Source organism: Anomaloglossus baeobatrachus, chromosome 4 (assembly GCF_048569485.1).
Source record: "Anomaloglossus baeobatrachus isolate aAnoBae1 chromosome 4, aAnoBae1.hap1, whole genome shotgun sequence".
In the NCBI taxonomy this organism is placed as follows: Eukaryota; Metazoa; Chordata; class Amphibia; order Anura; family Aromobatidae; genus Anomaloglossus; species Anomaloglossus baeobatrachus.
Genome location: NC_134356.1, coordinates 155,622,203 through 155,639,287, shown reverse-complemented (window position 1 = coordinate 155,639,287; position 17,085 = coordinate 155,622,203).

The window sequence follows — 17,085 nt, the reverse complement described above, 5'->3', positions numbered from 1 at the left end:
CTGAACTCCCGGAGGATCGCCACCGTTTCCGGTGGTGGCCGGGCCCCAGCCTACTCCACTGCGGGTCTTCCTCCAATCTGCCTCTCCGGAGGCGGTAACGGATTAAGCCAACAATTGTTTACATCCCACAAGTTTGTGGTTGCCCTGCAAGTTCTCGGGCGTGTCCGTAGCAGTTTCTATGCATCGTTTGCAGAAAGTCACTACGGGGACTAGTTGCCGGCAACGTCCGGTTCAATCATGGTTTCCAATCAGATAACTTCTTCGGTTGATTCATTCTCATCATTTAAACTTGTAACAACAACGGTGCTGATGGTCCCAACGGGGACAACTTTTGGGCTGAGGACCGCCGGCTTCACTCCAGGTCCACCTTGCCGACCGGGGTAGGGGGCTGAGCGGGTGCTTGAGGCCCCTGGCCACCTCTCAGCCGGACACCCAGGGCGTACCAGCCCCTCTCCCCACAATGTCGGGTGTAGTCGACGAGGTCACCGGGGAGCAGATTGCGGCTGGGTGGTCTTCCGGCAAGTGGTCATTCACATCTCTTCGGGCCACGAAGACCTCGGCCTCCAGGCCCGGTTCGCAAATGAAGCCAAACCCCCTTCGTGTATCAAATCTCCGCACCTGTCCTTCATATCTCGGGCCCCGCACCCAGAAGATAGCTCTTCAGAGACGCTCCTTCTCTTCAATAGTGCGGGCCACCAGCTCCGCCTTTCTCCTCTCCCTCTCGGCAATCTCCCGGGCCAGCGGTGTCGGCTCCCTGTCCCAATACAGGGCTGCTGCGGGACCCTGCGTACGGGTCGGGCCCCGCGAGACTTCCTTGACGCTGCCCACCACTGGCAATCTGGGTGGAAGGTCCCGCAGTGACTTGGCCTGGGGTGCTGCCTCACAGCGGTGACCCTGCGCAACCTCAGCCAAGGTGTGGGGAACGGGCACAGGGATCCTCTCCGCTGAGCCTCCGCCTCCTCCTGCATGAGACGGGCTGCCGGGGTCGGTACGGGGTCAGGCACGGTCACCGGTGCCTCCAGTACAGCTTCACCAACGGGCTCGGCCTTTGATGTCTTCCAAGGGAGCGGTGCTGCACGGTCACGGGCCTCCGCTGCAGGTCGGTCCGCTTGGGCGGATTGGCAGGGTACAGCTACCGATTGTGGTGGTAGCGGGCCTAGTGACGGGGCAGCAGCAGCCAACACGGGTAGCGGGGGAGGTAGCCGAGCGAACGGGTGTAGACCGGGCCCCGCGGCCGCGATGACCGACCCGCTAGGGGTATAGGGGCGTGGGTCACTTACTCGCTCGTCCAGAACTCCCTCCACCTCACGTCTCCGTATGGCCACCACCACCTCCACCATGTCGGCCTCCCACTCCTCTAAGAGGAGCTGCACACGGATCTGCAGCCGTTGTTGTAGCTGAGCGGTCCGGACCTCCACCCACGCCGTGGTCCGGGGCGCGGGGGCTACGGTGCTGCGGGACGGTTGGTGCATCACTGCAGTGGCCTCTTCCAGGAACCAAAAGATGGCCGCAGGGTCCTGGCGTCCCTGCTTTCATAGCCACGCGCTACATGCGGCCAGACGCCATCCGTCCCCCTTAGTCTTTTTCCGGCTCCTCCTCTACAGTGGCGGGGTTTCGGCTTTCACGCCTTCACTGCTCGGGAAAACGCTCGAGCGGGGACTTTTCACGCCCAAAATGGCGGCTTCTCAAGATTTTCGGCCGGACACCTCCGGCGGTCACAAGGCACACCTCTACCAGACGGCAGAGCGGTAATATCCTGGTCGTGACGCCAAGTTGTCGCGGGCGGGGAGGAGGGCGCTGCGCTCACCACGCTCGGGTCCGGCGCTGCTACTGCTTCGCTTGCTGCTCGGTGGCTCGAGCGGTGGTCCGGATCCGGGGAATCGAGCGGCGCTCCTCGCCCGTGAGTGAAAAGGGGAATGGTTTTGGGGATTTATTGTCCGTGACGCCACCCACGGTTGTGGTGAAGTTGTGACACCACCGCTGCTCTGGACGGGGATTCCGGGAGCGATGACGGGGAGCAGCTTGGATGTTGTTTCTCCCCTCCGTGGGTAGGGGGGTTGGTTGTCCCGGGGCCCGGTTAGGGAGAGATGACAGGTGGGTTACGGGACCTGGGGAGGTGCAGGGTCGCGAGGGCAGCGCGGTGCCGCACGGCACAGTGGTACTCACTCAGCCAATGATGAATGCAAAGTCTGCGGTAAAACAAACGGCTGTATGGACAGGTCCCCCAGATGGCTGTGGTGTTTTTCCTCCCGGTAGGTTGGCGGTGACTGCCTTTCCCTGCACCTGTGTTATGTTCTCGGTTCTGATGGCTTCCCACCGGTAACCCGCTCCCCAGCTTGGATGGATGCTGAGGGAGCCCCTTTTGCCCGCAGGCTGGGCCCTGGGAACTGTAGCCTTGGCGGTGACTGTATTTCCCTTCACGGTTTGAGCAGTTGCCTTCAATCGGGTCTTGACTGCTGGGAAACCCCGGATGTTACATTCGCTGACGGATTTGACCGGTTTTTCCAGCGACTCCAAGCCTTGTCGGGGTCCGTAGGCCCTGTCGAATGGTGCTGGCTTCTCTTCGTTCCCCGATCCGGTACCGGCGGGCCACCGCCCATCCCCGGTCCTTACGGTTCACGTCAATCAGCCCCTCCTGCAGACGGTCACCACCGTCTGCCAACCTTGCTGTATGTGCCCGGGCCACGTACCCGGACACGGTCAGTCAGTTGCTACTTTGCCACTTCACTCCTCTCACTTCACTCTCCCTAACTCAACTACTTCTTTTTCCCGCCTCCAGGACTGTGAACTCCTCGGTGGGTGGGGCCAACCATCTGGCTCCACCCCCTGGTGTGGACATCAGCCCCTGGAGGGAGGCAACATGGATTTTTGTCTGACTTCGATGTGCCTAGCTGGGGTGTGGGGTGTGTTGTTGCAGTATTTGTGACGTCCTGGCTTGTCCAGGGCGCCACAGTTGGAAAACCATTTCCAGTGACTACCTCTTGAAGCTCATCAAGAGAATGCCAAGAATTGCAAAGTAGTAATGAAAGCAAAAGGTGACTACTTTGAAGAACCTAGAATATAAGACATATTTTCAGTTGTTTCACACTTTTTAAGTGTTTCATTCCATATCTTTTAATTCATAGTTTTAATGCCTTCTATGTGAATCTACAATTTTCAGAGACTTAAAAATAAAGAAAACTCTTTGAATGAGAAAGTGTGTCCAAACTTTTGGTCTGTACTGTATATGCATACACACATAGCAGACACACATGGATACACCGAGCACATACACACAAATAGTACACATGTATGTATACACTGAACACACACACGCACACACACACACTGCTGTATACTCACCCAGCGATGCGGTCCCCAGCACTGAAGTCCCCAGTGCTGTTCCCGCTTCTAGCTCCACAGGACACTGAAAATTCAGTGAGTATAATGAGCGGCGGTCAGGAGCAGGAGGCAGCAGAGCCGAAAACAGCACCACTGGATACAGGTAAATATAGAGAATATTTTTATTAAAAAGACCCGTGTTTTCTCCAGTATGTGTCACACTGATATCACACGGATCACATCAGTGTGCGATCTGTGTGACACCCATGCTGCTGGATTAAAAACGGATATGTCTCCGTGTGTGCATGTAGGGCCACGAGGGGTCACACGATCCGTGTGAAAACATGGATGCTTGAGAAACAGCATATAATAACATGGGTACGTGTGACATCCGTGTTAAAAATGGATGTCACACGTACCTGGAACACAGATGTCTGAAACAAGCTTTAGTCAGATCACAAGGTTTGTCACTCAGCGGGTGCGCTTCGTCTGAGCATTTCGTTGCCCACTCCTCTCCTGAAGTACAAGGGTGTGAGTCCAGCAGCTCAGGTGTCACAGGTAGAGATGAGCGAACTGGTCCCGGTTCGGCTCGAGGCGGTTCGCCGAACGGGGGTCCCGTTCGAGTTCGGTTCGTCGAACGTTCGACGAACCGAACTCGAACCAATAGGCTATAATGGGAAGCAATTACAAACATATAAAAATGCATGATAAATGTACACAAACAGTTAATAAACATTGCCATAACACTTACCGGTCCCCGCGATCCCTTCTGCACTCTGTCTCCTGCCGCTATTCCATCCGATGATCGCTGAATCCTCCCCGTGACCAGCACTGCCAGCAGAGATGCAGGACCTATCGTGACGTCAAATAAGCCATGTGACCAGTCACGTGGCTATTATCTCATTGGCTACAGACTGGTCACATGACTATGACACGTCATGTAGGACCTGCGAGTGCATCTCTCCGGTACACGGTGCACATATGTGTATCGCCGTGTACCGGCGACATGCTCTAGCACACGGTCGACTCCCCGTTCCGTTAGGGACCGGCTGACACAGCCGGTCATTAACGGAGATCACCGTTGCCATAGCAACGCAGTTAGCGGTGACGTCACCGCTAACCGCGGCTCCGAGAGCACCATTGCTATGGTAACGCGTCTGTCAGCGTTACCGCTGTTACCGCTGACAGCCAGCACTGATCACTCACGGAGTGAAGGCTGCACGATTGTAGTGAGCATTGTAGTGAGGATGAGGTTCCCCAGCCCCAAGTGATGAGCTGGTGAACCTCATCCTTCCTCACTACAATCGTCACTACTACTACACTAGAAAGAAGACAGAAGAGCAGGATCGTGGAGGGCTGACAGGGGGTAATAAAGATGGAGTCTCTAATGTGTCTGTGTATTTATTTCTATTAAAGTATTTTTTCTCTGTGTGGTGTCTTTTTTTTAACCCTTTATTGGAGATTCTTAATGGCCGGGTCAAATGTGCCTGACATTAAGAATCTCTGGCTTAATACTGGCTAGTAAAACAAAGCCAGTATTAACTCATGATTACCCAACAAGCCACCCGGCTCCAGGGCTGTTGGAAGAGTTGGATACAGCGCCAGATGATGGCGCTTCTATGAGAGCGCCATTTTCTGGGACGGCTGCGGACTGAAATCCGCAGCAGAGGCGCCCAGAAACCTCGGGCTAACCTGTGCTGCGGATTCCAATCCCCAGCTGCCTAGTTGTACCCGGCTGGACACAAAAATGGGGCGAAGCCCACGTCATTTGTTTTTTAATTATTTCATGAAATAAGTGAAATAATTAAAAAAAAACGGGCTTCCCTATATTTTTGGTTCCCAGCCGGGTACAAATAGGCAACTGGGGGTTGGAGGCAGCCCGTGGCTGCCTGCTGTACCTGGCTAGCATACAAAAATATGGCGAAGCCCACGTCATTTTTTTGGTGGGCAAAAAAATTCTGCATACAGTCCTGGATGGAGTATGCTGAGCCTTGTAGTTCTGCAGCTGCTGTCTGCTCTTCTCCATACAGACAGACAGCAGCTGCAGAACTACAAGGATCAGCATACTCAATCCAGGACTGTATGCAGAAGTTTTTTGCCCCCTGAAAAAATTATGTGGGCTTCGCCATATTTTTGTATGCTAGCCAGGTACAGCAGGCAGGTACGGCTGCCCCAACCCCCAGTTGCCTATTTGTACCCGGCTGGGAACCAAAAATAAAGGGAAGCCCTTTTTTATTATTTCATGAATTTCATGAAATAATTAGAAAACAAATGACGTAGGCCTCGCCCCATTTTTGTGTCCAGCCAGGTACAACTAGGCAGCTGGGGATTGGAATCCGCAGCACAGGTTGGCCTGAGCTTTCTGGGCCCCACTGCTGCGAATTGCAGTCTGCAGCCGCCTCAGAAAATGGCATTTTCATAGAAGCGCCATCTTCTGGCGCTGTATCCAACTCTTCCAGCACCTGCCTGCTATACCTGGCTAGCATACAAAAATATGGCGAAGCTCACGTCCTTTTTTTGTAGTTTTTTGGCAAAAAAAATAAAAAATGCTTCCCTGGATTTTCCATTGCCAGTGAAGGTAACACCAAGCAGTGGGGGTTAGCAGCCAGTAGCTGCTTGGATTACCCTTAGCTAGCAATACAAAAAATGCAGCGGGAGCCCATATATATTTTTTTTAATTATTTATTTAAATAACTAAAAACAAAATGGGCTTCCCTGTATTTTGATTGCTGGACATCACAGTGCTGTAAAAATAAATCTTTAAAAAAATGACGTAGCACTCCGCGGTATTTTTGATTCTCAGCGCAGATAAAGCAGACAGCTATGGGTTGCCACCCCCATCAGCCTGCCGTTACCTTGGTTGGCAATCAAAATACAGGGAAGCCCATTAATTTTTTCTATTTAAAAAATAGTTAAAAAAAAAAATGACGTTGGGTCCCCCCATTTTTGATAGCCAGCTAGGGTAAAGCAGACGGCTGTAGCCTGAAAACCACAGCTGGCAGCTTTACCGTGGTTGGGGATCCAATGTGGAGGTCCCCTCAGGCTCTTTTTTATAATTATTTTATAAATATTAATAATTACACAATAAAAGTAGGGTCCCCCCCAAATTGGATCACCAGCCAAGGTAAAGCGGACAGCTGTGGTCTGGTATTCTCAGGGTGGGAAGGTCCATAGTTTTTGGGCCTTCACAGCCTAAAAATAGCAGGCCGCAGGCACCCCAGACGTGGCGCATCCACTAGATGCGCCAATCCTGGCGCTTCACCCCAGCTCATCCCGTGCCCTGGTGTAGTGGCAAACGGGGTAATAAATCGGGTTGATACTAGCTGTAAAGTAACCTGAGATTAAGCCCAGCAGTTTGTGATGTCATGGCGTCTATTAGATACCCAACATCATAAACTGTCAGTACTAACAAAAAAAAAAAATCGACAAAAGAAATTTATTTGAAAAAACAGTCCCCAAAACATTTCCTCTTTCACCAATTTATTGTAAGAAAAAAAATAAAGGGGTCCCACGACGACTCTGGACCGTCTAGAATATGGGGGGGAGACACTCAGGGAACGTATTCCCTATTTTCTAGGAGTGCGGACCCTTCATGTGAGGAGTGTGGGTGCAATGAATCTGCACTCACTCTTCTCGGGTCCACAGCAGCAGAGTCCATGTCGTAATGGTTGCTACCAAAGCTGCAATGCCCTGCTCATGAGGTAAGGGCATGCCTAATCAGGAGAACTACTGTAGAAGAAGCTCTGCTCACTGGTATATAGGTGCTCAGAGGTAATAATAGATAAAATTAGTGAGTAACTTCGGCACTCTAAATCTCCCAGACTAAGTCAGAAAGTCACAACGGATAGTAATGCAAAATCACTCTTTATTGGTCCGTATTAAGAAAAAAAATGTTTTCATAAGCATATATGTTTTTGTCCAAAACAAGTTACAAATGACGTTTCGGCCTGAGCCTTCATCAGATTGGACTTATCTGCATGTAATCATGAAAAATGACAATAATCAGTATCACATAAGAGTGAGAGAACAATAACATAAACTCGAACAATGTAGAGGTACAATTGGGATGCAGCAAAAAAATTGCAACACAGCAAGAAATGAAACACATGATACAAATGTCATAATACAGTACAAGGACAATATAGTAATGACAAATATGGGGTCAGAGTAGGCTTAGACAGCTCTGGTACGAAAGAGATGTCAATCATAAAGTAACATGTGCAGTAGGTGTAGAGCTACAGTATGCATGGCAGAGCTAATGGGTAGACCGACCATAGAAAAAGAACGAAGAAAAAGTGGAGAAAAAAAAGGAGAAAAAGTGGAGAAAAAGTGGAGAAAAAGTAAAGAAAAAGTGGAGAAAAAAATGGAGAAAAAGTGGAGAAAAAGTGGAGAAAAAGTGGAGAAAAAAATGGATAAAAAATGGAGAAAAAGTGGAGAAAAAGGGGAGAAAAAGTGGAGAAAAAGTGGAGAAAAAAAAGGAGAAAAAGTGGAGAAAAAGTGGAGAAAAAGTGGAGAAAAAGTGGAGAAAAAAATGGAGAAAAAGTGGAGAAAAAGTGGAGAAAAAATGTAGAAAAAATGGAGAAAAAGTGGAGAAAAAGTGGAGAAAAAGTGGAGAAAAAATGTAGAAAAAATGGAGAAAAAAGTGGAGAAAAAGTGGAGAAAAAGTGGAGAAAGAAATGGAGAAAAAGTGGAGAAAAAGTGGAGAAAAAGTGGAGAAAAAATGTAGAAAAAATGGAGAAAAAAATGGAGAAAAAGTGGAGAAAAAGTGGAGAAAAAGTGGAGAAAAAGTGGAGAAAAAGTGGAGAAAAAATGTAGAAAAAATGGAGAAAAAAGTGGAGAAAAAGTGGAGAAAAAGTGGAGAAAGAAATGGAGAAAAAGTGGAGAAAAAGTGGAGAAAAAATGTAGAAAAAATGGAGAAAAAAATGGAGAAAAAGTGGAGAAAAAGTGGAGAAAAAGTGGAGAAAAAGTGGAGAAAAAATGTAGAAAAAATGGAGAAAAAAATGGAGAAAAAGTGGAGAAAAAGTGGAGGAAAAATGGAGAAAAAAATGTAGAAAAAGTGGAGAAAAAATGTAGAAAAAGTGGAGAAAAAATGGAGAAAAAGTGGAGAAAAAGTGGAGAAAAAGTGGAGAAAAAATGTAGAAAAAATGTAGAAAAATGTAGAAAAAGTGGAGAAAAAATGGAGAAAAAGTGGAGAAAAAGTGGAGGAAAAATGGAGAAAAAAATGTAGACAAAGTGGAGAAAAAATGTAGAAAAAGTGGAGAAAAAATGGAGAAAAAGTGGAGAAAAAATGTAGAAAAAATGTAGAAAAAATGTAGAAAAAGTGGAGAAAAAATGGAGAAAAAGTGGAGAAAAAGTGGAGAAAAAGTGGAGAAAAAAGTGGAGAAAAAGTGGAGAAAAAGTGGAGCATAAGAGGAGAAAAAGTGGAGATTAAGAGGAGAAAAAGTGGAGAAAAAGTGGAGCATAAGAAGAGAAAAAGTGGAGAAAAAGTGGAGCATAAGAGGAGAAAAAGTGGAGAAAAAGTGGAGAAAAAAGTGGAGAAAAAAGTGGAGAAAAAGTGGAGCATAAGAGGAGAAAAAGTGGAGAAAAAAGTGGAGAAAAAGTGGAGAAAAAGTGGAGAAAAAGTGGAGCATAGGAGGAGAAAAAGTGGAGAAAAAGTGGAGAAAAAGTGGAGAAAAAAGTGGAGAAAAAGTGGAGAAAAAGTGGAGCATAAGAGGAGAAAAAGTGGAGAAAAAAGTGGAGAAAATGTGGAGAAAAAGTGGAGAAAAAGTGGAGAAAAAGTGGAGAAAAAAGTGGAGAAAAAAGTGGAGAAAAAGTGGAGAAAAAGTGGAGAAAAAAAAGGAGAAAAAGTGGAGAAAAAGTGGAGAAAAAAATGGAGAAAAAGTGGAGAAAAAAATGGAGAAAAAGTGGAGAAAAAGTGGAGAAGAAGTGGAGAAAAAGTGGAGAAAAAAGTGGAGAAAAAGTGGAGAAAAAGTGGAGAAAAAGTGGAGAAAAAGTGGAGAAAAAAATAGAGAAAAAGTGGAGAAAAAGTGGAGAAAAAGTGGAGAAAAAGTGGAGAAAAAAATGGAGAAAAAGTGGAGAAAAAGTGGAGAAAAAGTGGAGAAAAAGTGGAGAAAAAATGGAGAAAAAGTGGAGAAAAAGTGGAGAAAAAGTGGAGAAAAAGTGGAGAAAAAATGGAGAAAAAGTGGAGAAAAAAATGGAGAAAAATTGGAGAAAAAGTGGAGAAAAAGTGGAGAAAGAAATGGAGAAAAAGTGGAGAAAAAGTGGAGAAAAAATGTAGAAAAAATGGAGAAAAAAATGGAGAAAAAGTGGAGAAAAAGTGGAGGAAAAATGTAGAAAAAAATGTAGAAAAAGTGGAGAAAAAATGTAGAAAAAGTGGAGAAAAAATGGAGAAAAAGTGGAGAAAAAGTGGAGAAAAAGTGGAGAAAAAATGTAGAAAAAATGTAGAAAAAATGTAGAAAAAGTGGAGAAAAAATGGAGAAAAAGTGGAGAAAAAGTGGAGGAAAAATGGAGAAAAAAATGTAGACAAAGTGGAGAAAAAATGTAGAAAAAGTGGAGAAAAAATGGAGAAAAAGTGGAGAAAAAGTGGAGAAAAAATGGAGAAAAAGTGGAGAAAAAATGGAGAAAAAATGGAGAAAAAATGTAGAAAAAGTGGAGAAAAAATGGAGAAAAAGTGGAGAAAAAGTGGAGAAAAAGTGGAGAAAAAGTGGAGAAAAAGTGGAGAAAAAAATGGAGAAAAAGTGGAGAAAAAAGTGGAGAAAAAGTGGAGAAAAAGTGGAGAAAAAGTGGAGAAAAAGGTGGAGAAAAAGTGGAGAAAAAGTGGAGAAAAAAATGGAGAAAAAGTGGAGAAAAAGTGGAGAAAAAGTGGAGAAAAAGTGGAGAAAAAAATGGAGAAAAAGTGGAGAAAAAATGGAGAAAAAAGTGGAGAAAAAGTGGAGAAAAAGTGGAGAAAAAGTGGAGAAAAAAATGGAGAAAAGTGGAGAAAAAGTGGAGAAAAATTGGAGAAAAAGTGGAGAAAAAATGTAGAAAAAATGGAGAAAAAAATGGAGAAAAAGTGGAGAAAAAGTGGAGGAAAAATGGAGAAAAAAATGGAGAAAAAGTGGAGAAAAAGTGGAGAAAAAGTGGAGAAAAAGTGGAGAAAAAATGGAGAAAAAGTGGAGAAAAAGTGGAGAAAAAGTGGAGAAAAAAATGGAGAAAAATTGGAGAAAAAGTGGAGAAAAAGTGGAGAAAGAAATGGAGAAAAAGTGGAGAAAAAGTGGAGAAAAAGTGGAGAAAAAATGTAGAAAAAGTGGAGAAAAAATGGAGAAAAAGTGGAGAAAAAATGGAGAAAAAGTGGAGAAAAAGTGGAGGAAAAATGGAGAAAAAAATGTAGACAAAGTGGAGAAAAAATGTAGAAAAAGTGGAGAAAAAATGGAGAAAAAGTGGAGAAAAAGTGGAGAAAAAGTGGAGAAAAAATGGAGAAAAAATGGAGAAAAAATGTAGAAAAAGTGGAGAAAAAATGGAGAAAAAGTGGAGAAAAAGTGGAGAAAAAGTGGAGGAAAAAGTGGAGAAAAAGTGGAGAAAAAGTGGAGAAAAAGTGGAGAAAAATTGGAGAAAAAGTGGAGAAAAAATGTAGAAAAAATGGAGAAAAAAATGGAGAAAAAGTGGAGAAAAAGTGGAGAAAAAGTGGAGGAAAAATGGAGAAAAAAATGGAGAAAAAGTGGAGAAAACATGTAGAAAAAGTGGAGAAAAAATGGAGAAAAAGTGGAGAAAAAGTGGAGCACCCTTTGGTGCCTTTCATGTGGCACTAAAGGGTGCTTAGCTTTTTATTTAGCCAAAAAAATGAAAAAAAAAATGACGTAGGATTCCCCCTAGTTTTGTAGCCAGCTAGGGTAAAGCAGACGGCTGCAGCCTGCAGACCACAGCTGGCAACCTCACCTTGGCTGGTAATCCAAAACTGAGGGCACCCCACGCTGTTATTTTAAATTAAATAATTAAAAAAAAAAACACGTAGGGGTCCCCCAAAATTGGATCACCAGCCAAGGTAAAGCAGACAGCTGGGGCCTGATATTCTCAGACTAGGGAGGTCCATGGTTATTGGACTCTCCCCAGCCTAAAAATAGCAGGCCGCAGCCGCCCCAGAAGTGGCGCATCCATTAGATGCGCCAATCCTGGTGCTTCGCCCCAGCTCATCCCGCGCCCTGGTGCGGTGGCAAATGGGGTAATATATGGGGTTAATACCAGATGTGTAATGTCACCTGGCATCAAGCCCTGGGGTTGGTGAGGTCAGGCGTCTATCAGATACCCGACATCACCAACCCAGTCAGTAATAAAAAAAAAATAGACGACAAACACATTTTTATTTGAAAAAACACTCCCCAAAACATTCCCTCTTTAACCAATTTATTAGAAAGAAAAACAAATCCAGGTCTGGTGTAATCCAAGGGGTTGCCATGACGATCCACACTGTCCCAGTCAATGAAGAGCAGAATGTTCCCCATTGGCTGGGAGAGCAGTGCAGTGACCTGAGCTAACATCAATGGGTCAGCCCATGGGTTAGGAATAGAGTTAAAACAGGAGTTAGGGTCAGACCAGGAGCTAGAAATAGGGTTAGTCCAGCAGCTAAAGTTAGGTTATCCCAGAATTTAAGGTTTAGGTTTGTGTTAGGCCAGAGGTGAGGATTAAGGTTGAGTCCTGGGTTAAGGCTAGGGTTAGGGTTGGACCAAGGGTTAGGAATAGAGTTAAAACAGGAGCTAGGGTCAGACCAGGAGCTAAAAATAGGGTTAGTCCAGAAGTTAAACTTAGGGGGCGGAGCGAGCTGAGCGGGAAAGTGTGGGCTTCCTGCACGTAACTAGGATAAACATCGGGTTACTAACCAAAGCGCTTTGGTTGGATACCCGATGTTTATCTTGGTTACCAGCTTGTGGCAGGCTGCCAGCGATGGCTCCTGCACACTGTAGCCGTAAAAAGCCCTGCTTTTTGCTGCTAGAACCGTTCTCGAACGTTTCTAGAACTATCGAGCTTTTGCAAAAAGCTCGAGTTCTAGTTCGATCTAGAACAGGCCCCAAAATCACTCGAGCCTAGAACTGGAGAACCACGAACCTTGCTCAACTCTAGTCACAGGTGCAGTGTCGGGGGTAAGCTGGTCTTCCTCATCAGTGGACATGTCCTTGTAGGCACAGGGTTTCCTGCTGGTTTCCTTCAGCGGGGCTCTCTTTTCGCGCTCTTTTCAGGCTCACTGTTGCGTTGACTGGTTACCCATGGTTTGCCGAGATTCACTGTTTGGGCCTACACCAATCCCGGGCAGGTCAAAGGTCAGTACTGGTGCACCCCTCAATGTGCCTTCCCTGGCCGTCTCACTAGCGCCGACATTCACTAGACTGTCCTGCGTCTCTGCCACCGAGCCTGTCCAAAGGGTGGCTGACCTCAGTCCTTTTATTGCTCCCCCTTGCAGATGATGGGTGGCAGGTTGTGGCCTCGGGTGCCTGAAGCAATCTCTCGAGCCTTCAGATTACTAAAGGGGAAATGTTTTCCTCCTTTAGCCTGGGGACCGTCCCCGTTGTTGCGACCAGATTCCTACACCCCGGTGTTCTTGGTGGAACAAGTCCACGAAGGCCTCCCGCACATCCGTGGCAATCTGGAACCCTTTTCCTTGGTGTCACCTGGACCTAGCAGGGCCCCAGGGTCTTCACCACAAAAAACCAAGCTTCCTCACTCCTTTCTGTCAGACCTCCTGTCACAGACCCCTGTCCACTGTCACTTCTCTGACAGGCTGCCCAGTTCAAACTTGAACTAACCGGTTTTCCTAACTACTCCACTGACTCCTCCTACACTCCCCCCTGCAAGGCTCCACCCCTCCAGGACAGTGAATGGGACTTAAGGCTCCATAACCAGGTAGTTAAGCCAAAAAAGAAATAGAACTCCATGTCTAACTAAACATTTAACATAGCAAACCTCACCATATCAAGATTTGTTTAACCAAAAAATTGAGTCTGCATAGTATTCAATAATTATCAAGAAACCTCGATGGTTAAGAATTTAATTTTTATTTCCTCATATATGTATTACAAAAAGTTACAACATTTTTATTTGGTGCTGGTACCCAGAGATAAAAACACCCTACCCCATAAAACCATGCAAAGACAAACTGGTGCAGTATGGTCAATATGGATATTGAAAAACCAATTAATTACAAAAATATATAGACTTCTGGGTACAAAAGATTTTCATACATTTCTATTCACCAGTTTGTCTTTGCATGGTTTTATGGGGTAGGGTGTTTTTATCTGTAACTTTTTCTGATAGTTATATGATGAAATAAAAATTAAATTCTTAACCATAGAGAATTCTCCATAACCAGGTATACTGGTCGCTACTCCCAGCATTAATAGAGTACCTGCCTTAAACCCTGACTCAGTGTGTGACTTAACAATTGGGGTGTGCAGGTTTTGTCTGTGTACCAGTAGACCCCCTTCTTCCCTTCTTACCCAAAATGGGATACCTCACCTCTGGCTGAGGTGCAGTACCTCTGTGGCGACGAAAGCCTCAGGGGTGCCACACAATAAAAGGAGGGAAGTTTTAAGGATGGTGGGCGACGGGTGTAGTAGTTGGAGGTGAAAGTTGTAACGCCACCTGCAGTATGCGGCCAGGGATTTAGTCCTCTGCTGCTTTAGTTTAGCTGCTGTTGCCGTTCTCCAGAGCTGAAGGTAGTAGCAGCCAAGATGTTTCTGCTCCCCACAGGTGGAGCGGGCCCTGGGGAGGATGATGAGGGGAGTAGTAATGGAGAGAGCCGAAGCACGGGGTGGCAGCGCTGGCAAGGAAAGGCAGACACAGTCTCTGTGGGTTCAAGGTCTCTTTACTCACAGTCCTGGTCATTACCCGGAAGATGTCGGTCACCGCCTTGATGGTCCCCAGCTGATCCTGAGCAATTTGAGTTCCCACTGTGAGTCCTTTCTGGTCGAGTCCCTCCAATCCCATGTGTGTGGAACAGGCTGCGGGTGTTTCCTGCACTATCCACAGACCCTGGAATCCCGTGTAGCTGTGGAGAACCCAGGCTGAGCTTTAAGCTCCAAGCCACAAGTCCTTTGGCGCTCCCAGAAGTGTGAGGTAGTAGATAATTGGACCGAGGTCCTAAGTGTGTCTCACCCCAAGCTGTGCCCAAGGCTAACTAACTATGTGTAGAAATTCTCCTTCCCTTTTTTCCCCAAGTGGTGCCCGCCCCCAGGTGTCTGTCTTGGTAACCGGAAAAGTCCCATGCTTCATGATGGCCACCCCCTATCTACCCCAGGCCAGCCCCTGTTGGGAAAGCACCTGTTTCTGGTTTGTGAATGTGAGAAACAAGAGCAATTAACCTCTCCTTACCCGAGATGAGTACTACTACTTAAAGGAAATTCTACAGAATAGCTATATAAATCCCATGAACGATTCATGTGCTCATTAATGTCAATATATCTAAAAGACAGAAATCATCACATAATTAATAACATAAAATCAAATCTGATTTCTTATTTAAATCCATAGGCACTGAGATTTTCAACATTAAGATCCAATATGTTTCCTTATTCCAAACAGCTCTCCTCCAATCCACCACTTGCATGGTTTAGTAACTCTCTCCAGGGCCGCCATTACTCCATTAGTGTCCCACATGTGCCAACCAAGTCCCACCACCTCTGCATTGTACCCTGCTGCCCTTTTTTGCAAAGCTATTTTAATAGCAAAGAGTGCTGCCAGTTAGTGCTATCAAAAAAGTGGCTGCTGTACTCCATTAGTGTCCCACTTGTAACAAACAAGTCCCACCACCTCTGCATTGTACCCTCCTGCCCTTTTTTGCAAAGCGATTTTAATAGCAAAGAGTGCTTCCAGTTAGTGCCATCCAAAAAGTGGCTGCTGTACTCCATTAGTGTCCCACTTGTGCCAAGCAAGTCCCACCACCTCTGCATTGTACCCTGCTGCCCTTTTATGCAAAGCTATTGTAATAAGAAAAAGTGCTGCCAGTTAGTGCCATCCAAAAAGTGGCTGCTGTACTCCATTAGTGTCCACTTGTGCCAAGCAAGTCCCACCACGTCTGCATTGTACCCTCCTGCCCTTTTTTCCAAAGCTATTTTAATAGCAATGAGTGCTGACAGTTAGTGCCATCCAAAAAGTGACAGCTGTACTCCATTAGTGTCCCACGTGTGCCAAGCAAGTCCCACCACCTCTGCATTGTACCCTGCTGCCCTTTTTTGCAAAGCTATTTTAATAGCAAAGAGTGCTGCCACTTAGTGCCACTCAAAAAGTGGCTGCTGTACTAAATTAGTGTCCTACTTGTGCTAAGCAATCCCACCACCTCTGCATTGTACCCTCCTGCCCTTTTTTGCAAAGCTATTTTAATAGCAAAGAGTGCTGCCAGTTAGTGCCATCCAAAAAGTTGCTGCTGTACTCCATTAGTGTCCCACTTGTGCCAAGCAAGTCCCACCACCTCTGCATTATACCCTGCTGCCCTTTTTTGCAAAGCTATTATAATAGGAAAAAGTGATGCCAGTTAGTGCCATCCAAAAAGTGACTGCTATACTCCATTAGTGTCCTACTGGTGCCACACATTTCCTAGCACCTCTGCATTGTACCCTGCTGCCCTTTTTTGCAAAGCTATTTTAATAGCAAAGAGTGCTGCCAGTTAGTGCTATCAAAAAGTGGCTGCTGTACTCCATTAGTGTCCCACTTGTAACAAACAAGTCCCACCACCTCTGCATTGTACCCTCCTGCCCTTTTTTGCAAAGCGATTTTAATAGCAAAGAGTGCTGCCAGTTAATGCCATCCAAAAAGTGGCTGCTGTACTCCATTAGTGTCCCACTTGTGCCAAGCAAGTCCCACCACCTCTGCATTGTACCCTGCTGCCCTTTTATGCAAAGCTATTGTAATAAGAAAAAGTGCTGCCAGTTAGTGCCATCCAAAAAGTGGCTGCTATACTCCATTAGTGTCCTACTGGTGCCAAGCATTTTCCAGCACCTCTGCATTGTACCCTGCTGCCCTTTTTTGCAAAGCTATTTTAATAGCAAAGACTGCTGCCAGTTACTGCCATCCAAAAAGTGGCTGCTGTAATTTATTAGTGTCCCACTTGTGCCAAGCAAGTCCCACCACCTCTGTATTGTACCCCCCTGCCCTTTTTTGCAAAGCTATTTTAATAGCAAAGAGTGCTGCCAGTTAGTGCCATCCAAAAAGTGGCTGCTATACTCCATTAGTGTCCTACTGGTGCCAAGCAATTTCTAGCACTTCTGCATTGTACACTCCTGCCCTTTTTTGCAAAGCTATTTTAATAGCAAAGAGTGCTGCCTGTCAGTGCCTTCAAAAAAGTGGCTGCTGTATTCCATTAGTGTCCCACATGTGCCAAGCAAGTCCCACCACGTCTGCATTGTACCCTCCTGCCTTTTTTTCCAAAGCTATTTTAATAGCAATGAGTGCTGACAGTTAGTGCCATCCAAAAAGTGACAGCTGTACTCCATTAGTGTCCCACTTGTGCCAAGCAAGTCCCACCACCTCTGCATTGTACGCTGCTGCCCTTTTTTGCAAAGCTATTTTAATAGCAAAGAGTGCTGCCACTTAATGCCACTCAAAAAGTGGCTGCTGTACTAAATTAGTGTCCTTCTTGTGCTAAGCAATCCCACCACCTCTGCATTGTACTCTCCTGCCCTTTTTTGCAAAGCTATTTTAATAGCAAAGAGTGCTGCCAGTTAGTGCCATCCAAAAAGTTGCTGCTGTACTCCATTAGTGTCCCACTTGTGCCAAGCAAGTCCCACCACCTCTGCATTGTAC